This window comes from Euprymna scolopes, chromosome 21 (genome assembly GCF_053919585.1).
Source record: "Euprymna scolopes isolate OS-2025 chromosome 21, ASM5391958v1, whole genome shotgun sequence".
Taxonomy (NCBI): Eukaryota; Metazoa; Mollusca; class Cephalopoda; order Sepiida; family Sepiolidae; genus Euprymna; species Euprymna scolopes.
The window spans coordinates 65,949,220-65,973,973 of NC_136502.1; the positions used below are offsets into that span (position 1 = coordinate 65,949,220).

The 24,754-nt window shown below is 34.5% G+C and overlaps 1 long non-coding RNA gene and 1 pseudogene across 1 annotated transcript in view; one reads left to right on the forward strand and one right to left on the reverse strand.

Moving 5' to 3' along the window:
* Positions 1-7,590: 7,590 nt before the first annotated feature.
* Positions 7,591-7,738, reverse strand: LOC145243218 (U2 spliceosomal RNA; annotated as a pseudogene).
* Positions 7,739-17,826: 10,088 nt separating this feature from the next.
* Positions 17,827-24,754, forward strand: part of LOC145242430 (uncharacterized) — a 90,363-nt gene continuing 83,435 nt past the window's right edge. The window contains exon 1 of the long non-coding RNA XR_013862731.1: positions 17,827-18,045. This is a non-coding gene — a long non-coding RNA (uncharacterized LOC145242430). The remainder of the gene's footprint in view (positions 18,046-24,754) is intronic.

Sequence of the window (24,754 nt, forward strand, 5' to 3'; positions counted from 1 at the left end):
CTAGCATACGTCTCTACACACAACACAAACAACCCAGAACTATTCACACAGATAACAAAAAACCTTATCCTCCTCAATCAGAACGACAAAGTAAACAACATACTTAAAACAACAAAAATAATAAAAAGCAAACGCCAACCCAAAAACTTAAAACACATCCTAACTTCCTCAAAACTCCTCCCACATACTACAAAAGGGGTTACAAAATGCAACAAACCGCGATGTGGAGTATGTGACATAATAATAGAAGGTAACACATACACATTCAAAAACCCAGCACAAACATTCAAAATAAAAAAGGATCTAAATTGCACCTCCAGAAATGTAGTATATGCACTAAGATGCACAACATGCAACAAATAGGCGCCACCAAGAATTTCAGCAATAGAGTGGCCTTACATAAGAGCAACATCAAAATTGCAGATAACAGACACCTCTATGTTTCAAAACACGTACACACATGCAGTGGAAACAGCTTCAAAATAATGCCAATCTTCCAAACAGACAATTATTTTTATTTACTTACACAGGAAAAAAACTTCATCACCAGATTCACTCCTGAACTGAACAGAGCCTAATATCATCACACAAAAACATGAAATGCAAGGTACACTCGCATGCACATCCATACACATACACATATACACACCCACACATAAATCAGAACCGACACATTAAAACACACACACGTGCGCGCATACAACCACACACAGACATAACACTCCTATCTCTAATACAACACACTGAACAATATCGACCCTACTTAACCTCAAAACCAACAACACTAGGAAACACCTAGAACCATAGTATAATATCTGTTCCAACACCTCGCTCCCTCCTCAGTCAGTGGAGGAGAACCCCCTCATGACTGAAACAACTATCATCCCTTCTATCATCCTCCTCCCATACCTATACCACCTCCAATCCCCCCCCCTCTGGGGAACAAAATCTTCCCCACACTAGGAACCGATCCTGGGTCTGGCCATACCCACATGGGGAGACAAATAAATAGAAACATTAAAAAATCCCCAATACATATTTTAAATACACCCCTCTTTCTAAACAAACATAATATAAAGAATACCCGAAAAGACTAAAACGAAAAATCACAATACTAAAAACCAAGAATCCAAAAAATAAATATCAAAATAGAATGAAAGCACCCCTACCCTTATTTCAGAAGAGCTGCCCCCCCCTCCTCACACATACACATTAGTAACGACCTCGGATCACAGTCTCCTTCCTAGGAAGCAAATAACCTCATAATACTATAAAACAGTATACACATTCTCAAACCAATAAAAGCAAACACACACACGCACACACACGCGCACACACACACAAACACACACACACACACACACACACCTCAACCTAAAGGAAAAGAAAAAAACACTAGCAGAAAGAGAGAGTGACTACAGCCAGGTCAGCGGCCTTGACAAGCCCAATAAAAGAGTAATAAAAATTGAACATGCCAATGAATAATAAACACTTACAAGCCTCCACCCCTTGGAAACACTTCAAATGAACTACGAAAATTGCTATTTTTACATCTCCAACACATTTGAAAATAATTTCTGACGAGGACGCTTCACAGAACATCTGAAACGCGCGTAAAAACGATTTCAATGGCTTAAAAACATTATTACAATGATCCAAACATAATTCTCAAAGAAAAACCAAGACACGGAATTATAAAATAATGTTAAAAAATACACATTGTTGGTGACTACACCCTTATTTAAATATACATCTTTCTTTCATTGGAATTTCTTAACCCATTTTATATATATATATATATATATATATATATATATATATATATATATATATATAAATGTTTTATATATATATATATATATAAATGTTTTATATATATATATATATATATATATATATATATATATATATATATAAATGTTTTATATATATATATATATAAATGTTTTATATATATATATATATATATATATATATATATAAATGTTTTATATATATATATATATATAAATGTTTTATATATATATATATATAAATGTTTTATATATATATATAAATGTTATATATATATATACAAATATTTTATATATATATATATATATATATATATATATATATATAAGTAAATTCTTGGTACAGCAAAATGGAAGGAGAAATTTCAGAGGAAACATAATTTAATTTAAATCAAAAAGATCAAAGAAACAAACAAAAAAAAAACGGGCAGGTGGAATTGTTAAAATTTCCCTTAAGGCCTTATCGTCTGACCCTCTAAGAGGAAACGTCAGAATGATAAATTAAAAGCTAAGAAAGAATTCTGTTGTTTGTAAATTTGTTTGTCAGTGTGGAGCTGACTACGTTGGCAAGGCATCCCAAAGATTGGAAATGAGAATATCCCAACACATCCCTCGGGATATTCGATTACACCAGGTTTCGAGAACATCCGGGCACTCCCAAGCCCATGAGTCCGCCATCGGTAATCACCTGATTAGTATAAATAGGTGTTCTGACCAATATTCCGATGGTTGGTTTTCTGTTTTATACAGTGCTAGGTCGAACTATCATCTCAATATCATTGAGGCGTTAGTCATTAATAACTCTCGACCTAGCCTGTGTAGACAAAAGATTTTGAAACATCAGTTGGAAATATTTACTCATTTAAAACCACCTGAACAGTGACAATTATATATATATATATATACATATATATATATATATATATATATATATATATATATATATATATATATATATATATATTTTTTTTTTTCTCTCACTGGTTTTCCAACTGAAACCAATTTCCCTCTTTCCTCATTCGATTCTTAGCTTTTAATTTATCATTCTGACGTTTCTTCTTAGAGGGTCAGACGATAAGGCCTTAAGGAAAATTTTAACAATTCCACCTGCCCGTTTTTTTTTTGTTTCTTTGATCTTTTTGATTTAAATTAAATTATGTTTCCTCTGAAATATATATATATATATATATATATATATATATATAAATATATCTATAATATAAAGCTGTGTGTGTGAGTGTGTGTGTGTGTGTGCCCAGTCACGAATAGGCTCCTATATGGTTGACTATTTTAAAAAAACTGATTACATATAGTGATAGAAGATGTATCGAGGATCAGGAATGAGTGTGTTTGATCTGGCAGAACGGTGGTTCATAAAAATTGTGGGGTCTACGTTCGTGCCTGGCCCCCAAAGTATGGAATGACAAAATGAAAAAAAAAACGTTTACAAGGGTTTTTGATATAGATGTATACAAGAATACTTTGATAAGTATGTTTTAACTTAAATAGGGATGGCATTATAAAATTATGGCCTCCATAGAATGGAAATAGGCACAAACTTTAATAAAGACTTTTCATATCTATCTGCGTAAGTATACTTTGATAATTATGTTTCAGTTTGAAGATGGTATAATAAAATTATTGGGTGTTCGTTTGCACCTGACTGCATAGAATGGAAATATGTTCCAAAGTTTAACAAGGTTTTTTAATATAGATCCACAAAATATTGTGATAAGTGTTTCAGTGTGAACAGGTATGGTATAATAAATTATGGGGTTATCTATTAAATTTTACTTTCATCATATTTTGCTTTGGTTTTGATACCCCCAAATTCGAAGCTATCTCTTTACAACCCTTCCTTTTCATAACCTATCATACTTTCATAAATCAGAGTCCATTTTCTGTAGGCTGTTTTTGAACTCAGTCAACGAGGGGTACTTTTGCTAGTATATATATATATATATATATATATATATATATATATATATATATATATACTAGCAAGGCCACCCGGCGTTGCTCGGAATCGTATAAGACAATGAGAAAAATTTTGAATATACCTGTTATTCTTAGAATAGAGGAAGTTTTTATGTTTATGTATCATTTGCTATCTTGAGCAAAAGAATATTTTACTTACCCTAGGACGGGTATTACACAACATATTGGACAGGAAATTTACTGCACATATGTGGAAAAAAAATTCCTTACCTAGGGCGGGTAATGTACAACATATATTTAAAATTATTACCATAATTTTCTGTTGTGCTAAATTTTTATGTCACAGGTAAGAGTTTGTTTTTACACCAGAGTGCTATAGTGAAGAAGCACCAGATTTTTTATATAAATGTTAAACTACTTGAATATGTTACATGATTTTCGATTTTGATAACTTATGTACGTCACAGATAAGAATTTCTTTGTTTTTCATACGGGCACTTCACTGTACAAGTACCTTATTTCCTGGGCAGGATACTGTACAAGTACCAGTTTTTCTAATTTAAAAACGTAAAAACTCGATACTTTTAAATAATTTTCTGTTGTGCTAAATTTTCTGTGTATCTAAAGTAAGAATTTGTTTGTGTTTTCATCTATTGCTATAGTGAAGAAGCACCTTATTTCTCATTTAAAAATTATACTATTCGATTATATAACATGATTTTCGGTTTTAATGACTTTTATACATGTCACACGTATGATTTTATTTGTTTTTCATATGAGTACTATACTACACAAGTACCTTATTTCTTGGGTAGGATACTGTACAAGTACCTTATTTATAATATATAGATGACTTTACATAATTTTCTGTTGTGCGAACTTTTCCGTATGTCATAGGTGAGAGTTTGTTTTTATAATAAAGTGCTATAATAAAGAAGCACCTTATTTCTGATATAAATGTCATACTACTCGAATATATTATATAATTTTCGGTTTGGATTACTTTTATGTACGCCACAGGTAAGATTTTCTTTGTTTTTCATATGGGTACTATACTGTACAAGTACCTTATTTCTGTAATTTTCTGTTGTGTTATATTTTCTGTGCACTAGGGTTAAGAATTTGTTTATTTTGTTATCTAGGTGCTATAGTGAAGAAGCACCTTATTTCTCATATGTAAGTCATACTACTCGAATATTAAATGGGACTTTCGGTTTTAATAACTTTTATGTATGTCACATGTAAGATTTTATTTGTTTTTTTCATGAGTACTATACTACACAAGTACCTTATTAGTTTGATAGAATTTCTTTTACACATAAATACATTAAAAAGTGATCATTGTATGTGATTTTTGGAATATGACTATACAAATATACAAATATATATAATACATTAAATTTATAATGATCAGTTAATTAGTATAGGAGTGAATCCAATACATACAAATGCGTAAGTATATACGTATACTAATCATTCATAATGATCGGTTAATTAGTTTAGGAGTGAATCCAAAGAAATATATAAACATATGCACATAATTAAAATTCATAATGATCTGTCAATTAGTTTAGGAGTGAATCCAATACGTAAAAATATATACACATAATTAAAATTCATAATTAAAATTCATAATGATCGGTTAATTAGTTTAGGAGTGATTCCAATACATAAAAATATATAAACATAATTAAAATTCATAATGATCGGTTAATTAGTTTAGGAGTGGATCCAATATATACAAATATATACTCATATAAACATATTTAAAATTCATCATGATCTGTCAATTAGTTTAGGAGTGAATCCAAGATATATAATATATAATTTATATATAATATATATAGATATATAATTTATGAATATAAATATATAAACATATACACATAATTAATATTCTTAAATGCTTACTTTAAAACATTTTAAAATACTCAGTGAAAAGTTTTATTTATTATTAAAAGAACGGACTGAAAAATATATAAAAATTGTTTGTTTTACAGTAAAAAAATTAATAAATAAAATGACATATTCGACTTTCTCCGATAAAAAATAAATGTTCAAACACGAATTTACTTACGATATTTGTATTAAAATTATCCCAAATGTTCAATTATAATAACTAGCGGGACCTGTGGAAATTCCACAGCAGCATTTTTCATATGTAATATATTGTTGTGGGCATGCTGTGATCGTTCTGTTCAGCATGAATGAAGGCACAATCATGTTATTCTATTTTTTTTTTTATTAAAACTGTACTGCCCCCTTATTAAAATAATAACTTTGATATATTTACTGGGCTGATTATTTCATTACAAACACACCGGTTAATTAACTCACATTTTATCATTTTTTCATAATTATTGAATATGTTACTATGTTCGAAAATACTTTTTCATAATTTCAACCCGCATTATCGCCCCTCCCTCTAATATTAAATTTTATATATTGTATCGGCTGATTATTTTATAAAAAAAAAAACACAACTATCAATTAACTCACATTTCATCATTTTTAATAATTCTTGGATATGGTACTAATTTTGACAAATCAATCAATTCTAGGTATATATGTTTCACCTATCTTATCCAATCCCGGGTGACGCCGCATATTCTGCTAATATATATCGTTCACCTATCTCATTCGATCCCGGGCGATGCTGGGTATTTTGCTACTATATGTTTTCCATCTATCTCATTCAATACTGGGCGATGCTTTCTGATAGTATATCTCATTCAATCCCGGGACTGGCTTCATGTCTGCCATCCCACTGTTGAAAATATACATTAAATAAAGTAATGTTTTAATCGTAAACTGTTTCAGCCATTTCCGAGACTGACATTATGTCCCCAACCCACTGCTAAAAATATACATGAAATAATGTAATGTCTAAATAGTAAACTGTTTCAGCCATTTCCGGGACCGACTTTATATCCCAAACCCACTGCTGAAAATATACATGAAATAATGTAATGTCTAAATAGTAAATTGTTTCAGCCATTTCTGGAACTGACTTATAATCCCCACCCCACTGTTGAAAATATACATGAAATAAAGTAATGTATAAATCGTAAACTTTTTCAGTCATTTCCGGGACCGATTTCTTATCTCCCATCCTACTGTTAAAAATATACATTAAATAAAGTAATGTCCAAAACGTAAATGGTTGCAGCCATTTCCGGAACCGACTTCATATTAATGAATGTTAAATGTTAAAAATATACATTAAATAAAGTAATGCATAACGCGTAAACGGTTTCACTAATTTTCGGAACTGATTTAATATCCCCCACCCAACTGTTAAAAATATACATGAAATAAAGTAATGTTTAAATCGTAAACGGTTTGAGTAATTTCCAGGACTGACTTCATATCCCGTAACCCACTGCTTAAAATACACTTGAAATAAAGTAATGTTTTAATCATAAACTGTTTCAGCAGCTTTTCAAAAGTAATACATAAAAACATTAACACGGTTAGAGATTAGGCAACCATTGCTTCAACATGAATTTCTGAGTGTAGTATCAGTTTCAGCATTCCAGTGACTTAAATCCCTCCTTTTTTGGTTTTGGAGAAATCCTTCATTACTGATACAATTTTTATTTTTGTTATTGACCAGAGTGCCCCTTTTGGGGAGCTGGTTTCCCCCTAAATTTTTAAGCGACCTCATGTCCAATTCAGCCCTTGTGGGGAGGCAAGTAAAAAAAATAATCAGAATGAAAATTTTCCAGGGCATTTTATAATTAAACAGAAGTGACATTTCCAGGGCATTTTTGTAATTAAATCAGAAATAACTTTTTCCAGTTACTTTTTTAATATTAAAACTTTGTACCTATTCACAATGCCTCCCCACGGGACAGATTTAGACACCAAGGTCGTTTTTTAACGTGGAGAAAAAATTGTCTTAGTCGTAAAGGATTTCTCTTCTACTGAGAGAGGAAAAATTGAAATGTAGAAGCTGAAGAACAGATACTACATTTTGATCTTAGCCAAAAGGCCAAGAAAGACAAATCGTTTTTATTAGCTTTGCTTCAAAAGCGACACCAATTTTTTTTTAATACAAGCAAGATTTATTTGGAATATTCCACTTTCCTTTTTTACAGCATAACGGTGACGATGATTATCCGAATGGAGAATTCTTCTTTCTCTTTAGAACATATATGGACAATCGGTAACAAAGTGATAACCATAGTTTTTTTTTATACCTGTTAGCAGACGACGTAGTTGAATACCGGAAGCTGCCTATACCTACAAAACTTAATCAGGAAGTGACGTTATGCTATCACGTGCATCTAAGGGTTGCCAATTTAGCGGGTTTCCCGCTAGATCTGGAGAGTTCGTTTGGAATCTAGCGGGTAAATTTTGGATCTAGCGGCTAGCGGTTTTTTCCTCTAAAATCTGGAGATTTCGTTTTGAAAAAATTGAAACCGAAAAAAAAAACAAAAAAACCGTAAACAAACATTTATTAGTTTATAAGATATACACAGCTAACAGCGGCCAAGTCAAAACGTCTAAAAAAGTCTAAAACAAGTTCAGTGTTTTAATATTCAACTGTAAATTTTGCCAAGTAGGTGTGAAAGTGAACACTTCAAAATAGATAAGAGAAAATACAAATTAAACTGGAAGAGTCAATGATAAAAATCTGGAAATAGGATCCCTAACTTGCGGTCTTGTGGCCCTGTTTGTTTCATTTTTTATCGCCAAGATAGTTAATTCAGGCTTATATCATTTTTTAACTAGCATTTTTTATTCTTTATTTTTAGCAAAATTATTTTTTTAAAATAGGATTTTAAAAGTAAATTGGGCTTGTTTTACTATACACATAGATTCGAAAAAGTTGTTAAAAAACAAACATAATAAATAAATGTTATTAAAGGCAAGATAAGTTACTCTTCTACCTATATGGACATGTTTTAGTCTTGTTGAAACTGTAAATCATTCTGACAACTTATCAGAATATCTTAAATTTTAATGGTAAAAAGTAATTTATTAATGCTGTAACTTGTGCTAATCATTTGTAAAAAAAAGAAAAATGATTAAAATAAATCGTTCATGAATTACATTGTTTTTTAACATTTGAATTCTTAAATATAAATAATAATGTGACAAATAATTTAAATAACATTAATTAAGTGTAGGTATGTTGAAACGGTTTACTGACCAATATTACCAACTATTTTTGTCTCTTTTTTCAGTCATGATACAGCGAATTAATCGATTTATTATTTTGTTGTCTGATTTTTGCAATTTCTTAAAACTGTTTATTTTTCAAATGTTAATTTGTTTTCTGGCGGTTTGTGGATGTGATCCTTGTGCATTATAATTGGATACAAAAATGCATTTTAAGTAAAAAGATCACTATTGTCTAATTGCCTGTCGAAATTAATAAAAATAAATTCAACTGTAAGGACTTCACTCATAAGGGAAAGACAACAAGACACAGTAGTTAGCCTCGATAAGCGACGTATGTGTACCTTTATTGGGCCCGCCATGACAGTCTCCTTTTCTCTCTTCTTCCTGGAGAGCTCAGGTTAAGGGTACATAACTCAGTGTTATGTTTACATGTTATTTTTATTTATTTATTTATTTATTTTTTTTAAAGTCTTTTTTTTTTTTATTATTATCATTATTATTATTACCACTATTATTATTATTATCATCCAAGCTGAAAGTCCTTAAATCTAGACGGTAATCGTCTGTTACGGATAGGTCTAGACCTAGCTTCAGATCTTTCATTCTGCCCTGTATCTGTCATTTTCAGGGGTTCATTCTTTATTTGAGTACCTGGTGTCGAAGGTGGGGTTGGTGTTATTTGTATTTGAGGGTGTTGTTGGCTGTCTGGGCGTACTGGGTTTGAGTTTGTAGGTGACTGTGGGGAATGGATCCTGATTCTGTTTGGTAGGTCATCTGGTAGGGTGTCATCATGAGCCAGGTTGCGGCTATCCGTGCTTATTTTGCGAAGGTAACGGCGGTTTCAGAGTGTGGTTCTTCTGCTGCCATCAACTAATACATGGTATTGTCTGTGGAGGAGAGTTTCAACAATCGTGCCGGTGTTATCCCAGCGCAGTGGTTTGTGTCCATGTTGGTTTTGAATTGACACATGTTCCCCAATTCTTAGTGGGTTGAGTTGTTGCCTGTTCTCAGTGTGTTTCATGTTGTTGAGGAAACGTTGGTTAATGGCCCTCTCACGCATGTCGGCGAGTTCCAACCATTCACGGTGAAATTTTGTGGGGTTTGGTAAGTGGTCATTCAGGGGACGAGTGAATAGAAGTTCTGATGGTGACGCACCTATGTCAGGTGGTGGTGTGTTGCGATGGAGTAGCAGTGCTTTTGCCACTTCATCCATATCCAGTGAACCATTGGGGCTAACATTTGTTGTTAATATCCTCTTCATATGCTTGACAGCTGCCTCAGCTCTGCCATTGCTTTGTGGATAATATGCCGACGAGACTCGGAGGGATATGCCCCATGTTTTGAGAAATGTCCTCCACTCATCAGAGTTGTATGGGGGTCCACCGTCACAAGCAATTTCCTCCGGCACACCATAATTCACAAAATACCTGCGTAAGATGTTGCATACTGTGGAGATCCTGGCGTCTTGTTGCATTGAAGATACCTCTGTCCAACCTGAATATCTGTCAGCATATATCATATATTTCCGTCCCGCCATGTTGAAAATATCTGTTACTGTCGACTGGAAAGGGTATTCTGGGTGGACAGGCTCCATTGCAGGTTCTTTATGGTTTGATGGGGCAATTTCGTTACAGCGCTTGCACTGATTGCACTTTTCCTGCAATTGTGCTCCCATACCAGGCCAAAAAAAACATTGTCTGGCGTTGCTTCTCATACTGTTGACCCCCTGGTGGCCAACATAGAGTTGGTCGATGAGTTCGCGACGTAGGTTTTTTGGAATTAATATGCGGCCTTCCTTGAATACTAGAGACTGAACTGTGTATAGGTCGCTTCGCATATTCCAAAACTCTTTAATATTTGGCTGTAGAAGATCCTTATGTTCAGGGAATCCTTGTTCTATTGTTTCCACGAGGTTCATGTATTGGTGATCCATCGCGGCTTCTTGCTGTATGCGCACCATCTTGATAGGAGATGTTTCTTGGTTGTATCGGGATATATTCCAGCTTGCAACGCTTCTTCCATGCTATCCAATTCCGCTGCTGCGACCTTTGGGGTATGTGTAGGGATACGGGACATGGCATTTGCTCCACCATTGGCGTCGCCTGGTATTGATATGGCCCTGAACTGGTACATCAGGGTCTGCTCTCTGATATCTAAAATCCTGGGATTTTTATTTCGTCCAAGCTACGATCATTAAATATCGGTAGAAGGGGTTTGTGATCAATAGCAAGTATCAGGTGGGGGCAGCCTAAAACAAACATTTTGCAGCTTTCCAATCCAAACTTTATAGCTAAAGCTTCCCCTTCAATTGGTGCATACCGGTTCTCAGCAGGTCTAGTGAATCGGGAGCCAGCATATACAACTTTCCAATGTCCTGGCCCACAATGGTGGTCCATTGTGGACGGGCATGCACAATGTTTTGGGAGTAGGGTAAATCCTATTCCTGTTCGACTCCAGTCTGTAGTCAGACATGTTGGGCGATTTATTTCGAATGTTCGAACGCCATCCCGGATGTTTTCTAGGATTGTTTCCTTGGATTGCTGGAAGAGTTGTTCCAATGTATCGTCCCAGTAAAACCTGCTGTTATGTTTCAGTAGTTCTCTGAAGGGTGACATGATGGGTGCTTGGGCAAACGCATATGAAACTTGGTTAATCAAACCAAAGAAAGATCTAACTCCTGTAATGTTTGTCGGTGATGGGAAGTTTCTGATGCCCTCAAGTAATTTTTGAGATGGTTTGTACCCTGTTAAGCTGATGTTGAAGCCAGCAAACTCTACATTGTCTTTTGCGAATTGGAATTTTTCTGGGTTAAATACTATTCCATTTTCAGCACATAGTATGATGTATCTAACGGTGTGCCAAAAGGATAGTGCCATATCATCATCCCACAAGATAGAGTCGTCCACACAGCGAGCAACACGAGGGAAACCTTCTGTAATGGTGTCAAATCTCTTTGTGTAACCACCATTGGACGCTTGGAAACCTTGGGGGGCTCGCAAATACCTGTATCTGCCCCATTCTCTTATGAAAGTGGTGGCATCCCGTGCCTTTACAGCCAGAGGAACACTGTGATATCTGTTCCAGGCATCCAGAATAGTTTTCTTTTTTCCTGGGGGTATCGTATTGACAAGATTGAATGGGGAGGGTGTGTGGTGTGTTTCTCGTCTTGTCATTGCATTTAAATTTTGGAGGTCGACCGTTACGTGGGCTGCCATCTTTTTTGGGCACGGTGATCAATCATTCTCGAACACCATGTCGTTGGTGTCCCTGCTGGCACTGGTTCAATGATGTTCAGTGCTACGTCTGCATCAAGCTGGGATTTGACAGCTTCTTTCCAGTGGTGAGGGACAGGGATTGGTTTGTGAACAGCCTTAGGTTGGTGGTTGTCGAGGAATGTGATAGTAAGCGGTTCTCCGGTCATGGTCTGCAATTTCTGGTGGGTACATGTATTAAATGCACTGCTGGCAAAATAGCATTTGATCCAGCTCTCTATCTCTCCTCGATATTCCGGTGTGGCAGGAAACGGGAGCTTGTCTGGCAGTGGTGGGCATGGTGATCTGTGTGGGCATCCGCATGGGGCTAACATTCGGTCAGTTGGTTTGTGGTCCATCTTCGTTGTAGCTACCAGACTATTAATTTGTGCTGGAAAGTCGTCGTTGATAATTTTGAGTTTTTTCAGGGCCGTTTGTGATATATACAGGCCCTTAACCCTTGGGCTGATGTATATCACCTCCGAACATGTTGCCTTACCGAGTGACATTGTGGCAATTAAGGCCCCCTTAATGGGCAGGTTGTCATCATTAATGGCACGTAACCGATGTCTGGTGTGCAGCAGATGTTCAGAAGTGCACCCCAGATTGTTCAATAAGTCCACACCAGCTGTACTTGTCTGAGCTCCTGTGTCTGCCAAAGCGAGCAATTGGACGGGTTGGTGTTTCATATTTATATGTCTGAATCGTCCGAGATGTTGGTGGGCCTTTGTATCTAATGTGATAGTAACATTGAAAAATGGAGGTGGCTCTGGTCGGCTTGGTGTGAACTTGTTGTTGGTCCATGACTCATACGGGATCCCCTCTTCTTCCTCTAGTCATTTAGGTTGTACAGTCATTGTCGATATGAACGAAGAATCTTCATCTTGGCTGTCATTTGGGTAGTCTCCCATTATGGCATTTGACGATGCTGTGCCATGGCATGTGGTTGAGAAGTGGTTCTCTTTGCCACATTTGTGGCATGATTTGCCCCAAGCGGGGCATTGTCTTCGTCCTTTTGGGTGTGCCTTGTGTCCACAACCTTTGCATTTGCCATTATTATTTTTGGTCTTGTCTGGTGGTGGAAACTTTCTTGATGACGCAGATTTAAATTGGGCCACTTGTGTGATATCTGCTGGTCGGAAGTGATTTGATGCTCTGGCGGTAGATTCTAGAGTCAAGAAACGTCTAGTTAAGTCATTTAGAGTTGGCAGGGATGTAATCTCTGCTAAAATTTTGCTCTGGTGGGAGGTGTCCCGTAATCCGGCAATGATTTGAGATTTGATCATGTCTTCGGAAAATGACATTGTACATTGCTGGTTGCCACAATTGAAAGCGCAGAGCGTCGCTTGTGATTTCAACCAGGAAATAGAGGATGTGATAGTCTCCCCATCACTTTGTCTCATTACAAAGAACTGCTGACGGTATACCTCGGGATGGACGGTTTTCACGGCAACGGATTTAATATATTCCAGCAGCTGCTCCTCTGTAGCATTATGCAGGGCATCCAGACCAATAAAATTGAATAACATCTCATTGACAGATGAATTGCATGCAGATCGTAACTCATTCCGGATTTCTGTGGGGTCGTTAAGTTGTGTCATCTTATAACGAAGCCATGCATCCTTAAAAATGATCCATTTATTGTCTGACGAGTCAGGTTCTATTACTGGTCGCTCGGGCTTCACCCGTGAATGGCGCGACAATGGGGTGGGGGCGTGTTGCCCGGTGGACAGAAGGCATGCCATGAGGTTCGTCATCTGTTCTTGCATGGTGAGTTGTTGTTGTTGCATTTGTAACATGAAAGAAATTGGGTCGATTTCGGCATGTTTTGGTGAAGCTTCGTTTGGGTTAGACATATTTGTGTTTAACTAGAATGTCAAAAAGTATTGAATATGTATACTGACTGGATATTAAAAACAAAACAAACAAAGAAACGAAAAAAGTTTACCACGTGGTGAGGGTGCGTCTTCATCGTTCATACGTATTTTCATGTTTTATTTTTAGGATGGGTCGTTGTATTTTTCCTTTGTTTCGTTATTTTTGTTTTTATCCGACTCCTGACACCATGTATAATTAAGAGGGAAGGACTTCACTCATAAGGGAAAGACAACAAGACACAGTAGTTAGCCTCGATAAGCGACGTACATGTGTACCTTTATTGGGTCCGCCATGACAGTGCCTTTTTCTCTCTCCTTCCTGGAGAGCTCGGGTTAAGGGTACATAACTCAGTGTTATGTTTACATCAACACGTCTAAAAAATGATCGAGTAGAACATTACAATTACAAAAAAAATTTGTCAAAAAATGCATTTTTATGTTTCTTTTATTGCAGTCAATACCGACTGATGTTTGTTTGTTTGTTTGTTTGTTTGTTTGTTTTTTTGTTTTAGTAATAAAAAAAAATGCTCAAATAGAAGATCTAAAACATTTAGATCTTCTATTTGAACATTTCTTTTTTTTTTTTGTCATTTTTGAAATTCTTACTAATTTCGACATGACATGTAATTAGGTAATAATTATGCAAATATTTATTTGAATTGTATTTTGCGACAATTTCTTCGGTGATATTATGATCTTAAATTTGTAATTTAATTTTTTATAAAAATTGTGATTTCATAATTTGATTCTTACACAAGCAAAACCTCCCACTAACCTTAACTCCAAATAGCAACACATTAATATTTGTGAAAAAGTAATATTTATTTGCAAAAGTCAGACACATTAATATTCGCAAAATGATAAATAAAACAGACAAATTCATATCTGCACATATTTCAATAATTAATATTTTATCCTGTTACTGCTGCGAAAAAAGTAATTAATAAAATCTGACAATCATTTTGGGAGCTAATTAAAAATTGATTTTTTTTTTATCTAAACTCTGTAAATTAGAATTTACAATTTATCATTCAACAAGGAATATAATTTGAAACTTATAATTTATTGTGTGTGTGTGTGTGTGTGTGTGTGTGTTAGGGAGTTTCCGTTCTGTCTCCACTTTGATCTTCCGACCACTCTGTCGTATCAATTAAGATAAAAATAAAATGTAAAAAGTCTTCAGACGTACCTCTCCATCGTACAGTATATCGATAATCTATGCCAGACTGGGATAGCTTCCGTACATTTATATCAGATCTACCTCTGCGTTCAATGGTTAAAAAGGATGTGTCCTCTATAGTATCAGTCCTGATAGAATGGTTAATTGTAGGTATTGACCGTTTCATATCCTCGAAAAAGTTCCAGCAAAAACCTAACAGCACGCGGTGTTTCTCTCCAGAATGTGCTGCTGCCATTGCGCACAGAAATCACTTTTTCCATTGCTTCAAACATAATAGATGCTTTCAGGACTGCCAGCAACCATTGTAAGAAAGTAATAAAGAATGCAAGAGAGTTGTATGCTCAGTCTGTCAAGTCCAAAGTAGCTGAGCAGTGGCTTGGTTCCCACTAGTTTTGGCAAATAGCAAACAGAATCCTGAACAGAAACGTGTGCTCTATCCTCATCATAAATGGCCCTGAGGTAATCTTGTCAGCATCATACAAAGCCAAACTCTTTGCCAAGAACTTTGCAGCTAATTCTACCCATTGCGACAATGGCTGCCAACCCCCAATATTTCCTCCTGTATCAGAAAACACGCTATGTGATATAAAAATATCATTATGTGATGTTGTCAAGCTAATCAAAAACTTTGATTCCAGTAAAGCAACCAGCCCTGTCGGTATTCCAATTATAGTACTCAAAAAACTTCAACCAGAACTAGTGTTAAAAAAGCTTCACCTAGAACTTGCTCCCATACTTACAAAACTGTTTAAACGTTGTCTCAAGGAGAATTGCTTCCCATCACCCTGGAAATCTCATCAGTATGCCCTGTATTTAAGAATTCAGGTGATCGCTCATCTCCCTCTCAGTACAGGCCAATAAGTCTCCTGTGCATCATGAGTAAGTTACTGGAATCTGTGTTAAATAGAGAAGTAATCAACCATCTCAGCAAAAATAACCTTCTTAGTGACACATAATATGGTTTCTGTTCTGCTTGATCTACAGCAGATGTGCTTACAGTTATATCTCATAGGATTAGCGATTCTCTTGACAGAGGCAACCTTTCTAGGGCAATTGCTCCTGACATATCAAAAGCCTTTGATAGGGTATGGCATAAAGATTTACTTCACAAGATCTCCAGCTACGGTATAGCTAGAAATGTCTTCTCAATTATTAAATCATTTCTCTCATAAGAGTAGTAGTTGATGGGCAAAAATCAAAAGCTCACAGTATTAATGCCGGTGTCCCTCAGGGATCCATCCTGGGCCCAACTCTTTTCCTGATCTACATTAATGATCTTCCAAATCACATCCTTACATCATTTGTAGACATTTATGCTGATGACACTACCATCTATGGTAGCACATCTAAGACTGTAAACAACCAAGTTCTCTCCGATTCTCTCTCCTCTGATCTTGAGCACATGGTACAATGGGGAAAGGAGTGGCTTGTTACTTTTAATGCGTCTAAAACCAAGCTTATATCTTTACATCATCAACGCTCTGATCCCCATCTGGCGTCAATTGAAATGAATGTGTCTCGTCTTGGGGAGGCCTCATGTTTTGATAAGCTCCTGGGCTTGACCTTTACTCCTGATCTGGAATGGAATACATACATCAAATCTGTTGCGAAGGCCGCTGGAAAAATGGTGGGATCTTTCTATCGATCCAGTAGATATCTCACTACTGATGCAATTCTCTATCTATATAAGAGCCAATTTTGTCCAAGGATCGAGTACTGTTGCCACATCTGGGTAGGAGCTGCTAGAAAGGACTTGTCTTGCCTTGATAGAATTCAAAATAGACTTTGTAGCCTCATTGGAGATTTCCTTTTTTCTTCCCTGCAACCTCTTTCTCACAGAAGAGATTTAGCAAGTTTGTCATTATTTTTATGGCAAGTGCTCGACTGAACTTCAATCTATGTCCCCCCTCGTCAAATTTTCACAAGAAACACTCGTCTACCTGAAAACACTATCAATAATTCCCCCCACTCTTTATGTGTGTCTAAACCTAAACGTAGATTCCATGAACAAATCTTCTTTCTTAGAACTGCACACCTATGAAACTGTTTTCTGTTTTTCTGCTTTCCAGCTGACTACAATATGGTTGTCTTTAAGTCCAATGTAAACAAGTTCTTGATGAGCCGTTCACCTTAAGTTAACAAATTTACTGAATTTACATTACTGACAATTACTATATTGTTCAATTTACTACTGTACACTCTTTAACCCGTATCCTCGAGTGGTCCTTGGGCCTTGATAAATGGTGATGCCTATGAAAAAAAATGTATTGTACTTATGCAGCATACTGATTGTACTGAAATAAACGTTATTATTTATTATTTAGAAACCTATTCTTAACGTGGGAGGATGGGCTTTTTTTGTTAACTAGTCTGAACTTTTACCTAACAATTTAATAAACAAAAGATACCGTAAAAATTGAATTTAACTTGAAATTCATGTCTAAAAAAGCACGCTCATTACTCTGCATAACGACTAAATTTATATATAAGGTACAAAGTTAAAATCTAGTGTTCCTTTTTTTTTTTTTTTTTTTTTTTCTTTAGAGATTTTTTTTGTTAATCTAGCGGGTTTTCAAAATCTCGGTTATGAAAAGTAAAAAATCTAGCGATTTTCTGGAGATTTTATGTCCCGAATCTAGCGGGGTTTGAAAATCTCAGTTGGCAACACTGCCGGGCCTTCTTTCTCAGTAGCCACGGAAATACTGCGGACACACACGTAAATGAAAGATAATATTTTTTACGTGTTCGATCTTCCATAAATAATTTTTCTTTTGAAGACGAAAAATTTTACATAGTAATCATTAATTTAATATCCAAGAATTTTTATCAGTTTCCTTTTCTCAGAGAAAACAAATCAGACGAAAAAATGCATAACGGTAAGTCCCATAACAACCAAAATTGTTATCACTAAACGACTGAATTTTAAGTTCTTACTTGAAAATTGATACAATCAAAAAAAATTCAACGTTATCAGATGTAATTTATTTTTTATAATTAGTTTAATCCATGTAAGGAATTCTAAGAATAATAAACAATAAATGTTTATTATTCTTAGAATTCCTTACATGGATTAAACTAATTATAAAAAATAAATTAAAATAAATTTCCAAAATTTGGAAAAATAGAAATATATTTTCGGGGATTTATCAGTGAAGTCTACAAACAAAAAATAATTAAATCAAATATACATAAAAAAAAAAAATAAATGTTCCCATAGCGAATAAAAATTCTTTTTTTTTTTTTTTTTTTTTTTGGTACTTGTACAGTTTAGTCAAGACATTAAAAATGAAAATATCGAAAAACGTTTAAATTGTACGTATCCGTTATGGGACGGAGTTCTCTGAAAAAAAAAATTCACTTATGAAATTAAGTATTTCATCAATTAGTTTTTTTTTTTTTTTTTTTTTTTTTTTTTTTTTTAGAGCGAAAAAACAATTTGTTATGATACCGAGCAAAATGTTCGATTTTTTAGGAAGAAAAGCTAGTATTAAAGATGGGAAGGGGCGTCAGCGCTTTAACTGGAGTTATTTCCCTTTGTCATTTCTAAAATTCAAACAATTTTTTTAAAAATCCAAGATGGCCGCCTCAACGCGCTCTCATAAAAACGTGTTTTTCCGCTGTAAAAAAAAAAAAAAACCCCAAAACTACTTGATGAAATTAAGTGATTTTTTTTTTTGAGAACTTCGTTCTATAACGAACATAAAATTTAAACTTTTTTCGGTATTATTTTAGAAAAAGCGTGAACTCAAACTAATAAAAAACGATATTTTCCTTGTAGATTTCGGTGTGCTGAAAAAGAATCTGAAAACCGTATCCGTCGCAAATTAATAGTTTCGGAGATATTAACATTTTTGTAAGGGATTATTTTCTTTGTAAAATCAGCTGTAATGGCGTAAGTCGGCTGCTTGCACACGCGATTCCAATACATTTGTTGGTCCCCCCCCCCCAACGAAATCTAAAACTAAATTTAATTTAATTATGTAAACAAATAAAATGATGGTTTGAATAAAATGCTTTTAAATGATTGTGATTTCTCCTTTATTTATAAACAAAATAAAACAAAAACAACAATTAGTCATTTCTCTCCCCCTTCCGGTTACGCGCATTAATTTTTAAATTAACATTTACGCGCAAAATCAAATTTGGATGTTTTACTTGGGTTAACTTTCGAAAAAATTTGGATTTCTTTAACTTCACTTTTACCCAAAACTTTGGATTCTTGATTTTCCTTCTCACAAAATTAACTTTTTATTTCACGAAATTCACTTTGATTAACTTTTAATTTTCTTTAACTTCAATTTTACTCAAAACTGTGGATTCTTGATTTCCATTCTCACAAAGTTAACTTTTTATTTTCATTCATTTTTTTTTTTTATTTTACGCGCAACTTTACTTTCAATTATACACGCAAAATCAAAATTTCATTTTGATTAACTTTTAATTTCTTTAACTTCATCACAGAATTTCATCAACTTTTACTTTCAATTTTACGTGTAAAATCTTTTGTTTTACTTCAATAATGTCTGTGATGGATGGATGTTCTTTCAATTATTTCAAGGCCATACAGGTCTTCTATGAAAACTCAGCTATTTCCTTGGAGTTTTTGCGTAGACACGGTGTGCTACCAACTGCCGTCATGTGCACACAGTGTAACAAAAACTGAACCTTTAGGGAGCACGGAGGTTCGGGTGAATGGCGTTGCAAATGCCAAATCGTCGTTCGGGTGAATGGCGTTTGCAAATGCCAAATCGTCATTCCTAAAACCAAAAAAAGGCGGCATTGTACTTTTTATGACAGTGACTACAAGGGGACATTCCTATAGAATTCTCACATGGATCCATGGAAAATAATTATGTATGCGAACCATTGGCTGAGCAAGCTGTGGGACCCAGTGTTGCCAACTGAGATTTTCAAAACCCGCTAGATTCAGGACATAAAATCTCCAGAAAATCGCTAGATTTTTTACTTTTCATAACCGAGATTTTGAAAACCCGCTAGATTAACAAAAAAAAAAAAAAACAAAAAAAAATCTGGAGAAACAAAACAAAAAAAGAAACACTAGATTTTAACTTTGTACCTTAATATATAAATTTAGTCGTTATGCAGAGTACGAAGCATACTTTTTTAGACATGAATTTCAAGTTAAATTCAATTTTTACGGTATCTTTTGTTTATTAAATTGTTAGGTAAAAGTTCAGAATAATTAACAAAAAAGCCCATCCTCCCACGTTAAGAATAGGTTTCTAAATAATAAATAATAACGTCATTATTTCAGTGTAATCAGTATTCTGCATAAGTACCATACATTTGTTTTGTTTTTTTCATAGGCATCACCATTTATCAAGGCCCAGGGGTCACTCGAGGATAAGGGTTAAAGAGTGTACAGTAGTCAATCGGACAATATAGTAATTGTCAGTAATGTAAATTCAGTAAATTTGTTAACTTAAGGTGAACGGCTTATCAAGAACTTGTTTACATTGGACTTGAAGACAACCATATTATAGTCAGCTGGAAAGCAGGAAAACGGAAAACAGTTTCATAGGTGTGCAGTTCTAAGAAAGAAGATTTGTTCATGGAATCTACGTTTAGGTTTAGACACAGATAAACAGTGGGGGGGAATTATTGATAGTGTTTTCAGGTAGACGAGTGTTTCTTGTGAAAATTTGACGAGGGGGGGGGGCCATAGATTGAAGTTCAGTCGAGCACTTGCCATAAAAATAATGATAAAGCAAAGACAAACTTGCTAAATCTCTTCTGTGAGAAAGAGGTTGCAGGGAAGAAAAAAGGGCATCTCTTATGAGGCTACAAAGTCTATTTTGAACTCTAACAGGGAAGGATAAGTCTTTTCTAGCAGCTCCTGCCCAGATGTGACAACAGTACTCGATCCTTGGACAAAGTTGACTCTTATATAGGTAGAGAATTGCATCAGCAGTGAGATATCTACTGGATTGATAGAAGGATCCCACCATTTTTCCAGCGGCTTTCGCAACAGATTTGATGTACATATTCCATTTCAGATCAGGAGTAAAGGTCAATCCCAGAAGCTTGTCAAAACATGAGGCCTCCCCAAGACGAGAGCCATTCATTTAAACTGATGCCAGATGGGGATCAGAGCGTTGATGATGTAAAGACATAAGCTTGGTTTTAGACGCATTAAAAGTAACAAACCACTCCTTTCCTCATTGTACCACGTGCTCAAGATCAGAGGAGAGAGAATCAGAGAGAACTTGGTCGTTTACTGTCTTAAATGTGCTACCATAGATGGTAGTGTAATCAGTATAAATGTCTATGAATGATGTAAGGATGTGATTTGGAAGATTATTAATGTAAATCAGGAAGAGAATTGGGCCCAGGATGGAACCCTGAGGGACTCCAGCATTAATACTGTGAGCTTCTGATTTCTGCCCATCAACTACTACTCTTATGAACCTATCAAAGAGAAATTATTTGATAATTGAGAAGACATTTCTAGCTATACTATAGCTGGAGATCTTGTGAAGTAAACCTTTATGCCATACCCTATCAAAGGTTTTTGATATGTCAGGAGCAATTGCCCTAGAAAAGTTGCCTCCGTCAAGAGATTTGCTAAACCTATGAGATATAACTGTAAGCACATCTGCTGTAGATCAAGCAGAAGGGAAACTATATTATGTCTCACTAAGGTTATTTTTGCTGAGATGGTTGATTACTTCTCTATTTAACACAGATTCCAGCAACTTACTCATGATGCACAGGAGATTTATTAGCCTGTACTGAGAGGGAGATGAGCGATCACCTGAATTCTTAAATACAGGGCAAACTGATGAGATTTCCAGGGTGATGGAAAGCAATTCTCCTTAAGACAACGTTTAAACAGTTTTTTTATGTATGGATGCTAGTTCTGGTTGAAGTTTTTTGAGTACTATAATTGGAATACTGTCAGGGCCGGCTGCTTTACTGGAATCAAGGTTTTTGATTAGCTTGGCAACATCACATAATGATATTTTTATATCACATAGCGTATTTTCTGATACAGGAGGAAATATTGGGGGTTGGCAGCCATTGTCGCAAAGGGTAGAATTAACTGCAAAGTTCTTGGCAAAAAATTTGGCTTTGTATGATGCTGACGAGATTACCTCAAGTCCATTGATGATAGTTGGGATAGAGCACACGTTTCTGTTCAGGATTCTGTTTGCTATTTGCCAAAATTAGTGGGAACCAAGCCACTGCTCAGCTACTTTGGACTTGACGGATAAGCATGCAACTCTTTGCATACTTTATTACATTTTTACAATGGTTGCTGGCAGTTCTAAAAGCAGCTTTAGTCTCAGTACATCTATTACGTTTGAAACAATGGAAAAAGTGATTTCTGTGCGCAATGGCAGCAGCATATTCTGGAGAGAAACATGGCTGGCTGTTAGGTTTTTGCTGGAACTTTTTTGAGGGTCAATACCTACAATTAACCATTCTATCAGGATTGATACTATAGAGGACACATTCTTTTTAAACATGGGACGCAGAGGTAGATCTGATATAAATGTACAGAAGCTATCCCAGTCTGGCATAGAGTATCGATATACTGTACGATGGAGAGGTACGTCTGAAGACTTTTTACATTTCATTTTTATTTTAATTGATACAACAGAGTAGTCGGAAGATCAAAGTGGAGACAGAATGGAAACTCCCTAACACACACACACACGCACACAATAAATTATAAGTTTCAAATTATATTCCTTGTTGAATAATAAATTGTAAATTCTAATTTACAGAGTTTAGATAAAAAAAAAATCAATTTTTAATTAGCTCCCAAAATGATTGTCAGATTTTATTAATTACTTTTTTCGCAGCAGTAACAGGATAAAATATTAATTATTGAAATATGTGCAGATATGAATTTGTCTGTTTTATTTATCATTTTGCAAGTATTAATGTATCTGCAATTAATGTATTTGCAAATAAATATTACTTTTTCACAAATATTAATTGGTTGCTATTTGGTTAGTGGGAGGTTTTGCTTGTGTAAGAAACAAATTCTGAAATCACAATTTTTATAAAAAATTAAATTACAAATTTAAGATCATAATATCACCGAAAAAATTGTCGCAAAATACAATTCAAATAAATATTTGCATAATAAAAGTAACAACAAAAAATCAACGAATAAAACTCCAAAATACATTTTAAAAACATTATTACCTAATTACATGTCATGTCGAAATTAGTAAGAATTTCAAAAATGACAAAAAAAAAAAAGAAATGTTCAAATAGAAGATCTAAATGTTTTAGATCTTCTATTTGAGCATTTTTTTTTATTACTAAAACAAAAAAACAAACAAATAAACAAACAAACATCAGTCGGTATTGACTGCAATAAAAGAAACATAAAACTGCATTTTTCGACAGTTTTTTTTTTCTTGTAATTGTAATGTTCTACTCGATTATTTTTTAGACTTGTTGAATTTATTTTTATTAATTTCGACAGGCAATTAGACAATAGTGATCTTTTTACTTAAAATGCATTTTTGTATCCAATTATAATGCACAAGGATCACATCCACAAACCGCCAGAAAACAAATTAACATTTGAAAAATAAACAGTTTTAAGAAATTGCAAAAATCAGACAACAAAATAATAAATCGATTAATTCGCTGTATCATGACTGAAAAAAGAGACAAAAATAGTTGGTAATATTGGTCAGTAAACCGTTTCAACATACCTACACTTAATTAATGTTATTTAAATTATTTGTCACATTATTATTTATATTTAAGAATTCAAATGTTAAAAAACAATGTAATTCATGAACGATTTATTTTAATCATTTGTTTTCTTTTTTTTACAAATGATTAGCACAAGTTACAGCATTAATAAATTACTTTTTACCATTAAAATTTAAGATATTCTGATAAGTTGTCAGAATGATTTACAGTTTCAACAAGACTAAAACATGTCCATATAGGTAGAAGAGTAACTTATCTTGCCTTTAATAACATTTATTTATTATGTTTGTTTTTTAACAACTTTTATGAATCTGTGTATAGTTAAACAAACCTAATTTAACTTTTAAAATCCTATTTAAAAAAAATAATTTTGCTAAAAATAAAGAATAAAAAATGCTAGTTAAAAAATGATATAAGCCTGAATTAACTATCTTGGCGATAAAAAATGAAACAAACAGGGCCACAAGACCGCAAGTTAGGGAGTCTATTTCCAGATTTTTATCATTGACTCTTCCAGTTTAATTTGTATTTTCTCTTATTGGTACGTCCTGAACCCTCATCTATTTTGAAGTGTTCACTTCACACCTACCTGGCAAAATTTACAGTTGAATATTAAAGCACTGAACTTTTTTTTAGACTTGGCGGCTGTTAGCTTACTAATTAATGTTTGCATTCCCCCCCCCCCGTTTCAATTTCTTCAAAACAAAATCTCCAGATTTTAGAGGAAAAAACCCGCTAGCCGCTAGATCCAAAATTTACCCGCTAGATTTCAAACAAACTCTCCAGATCTAGCGGGAAACCCGCTAAATTGGCAACCCTGGTGGGACCAGGAGACAGTCACCGATTGCTTGGCTATTTCAACTGCAACATCGGTTGACTGGC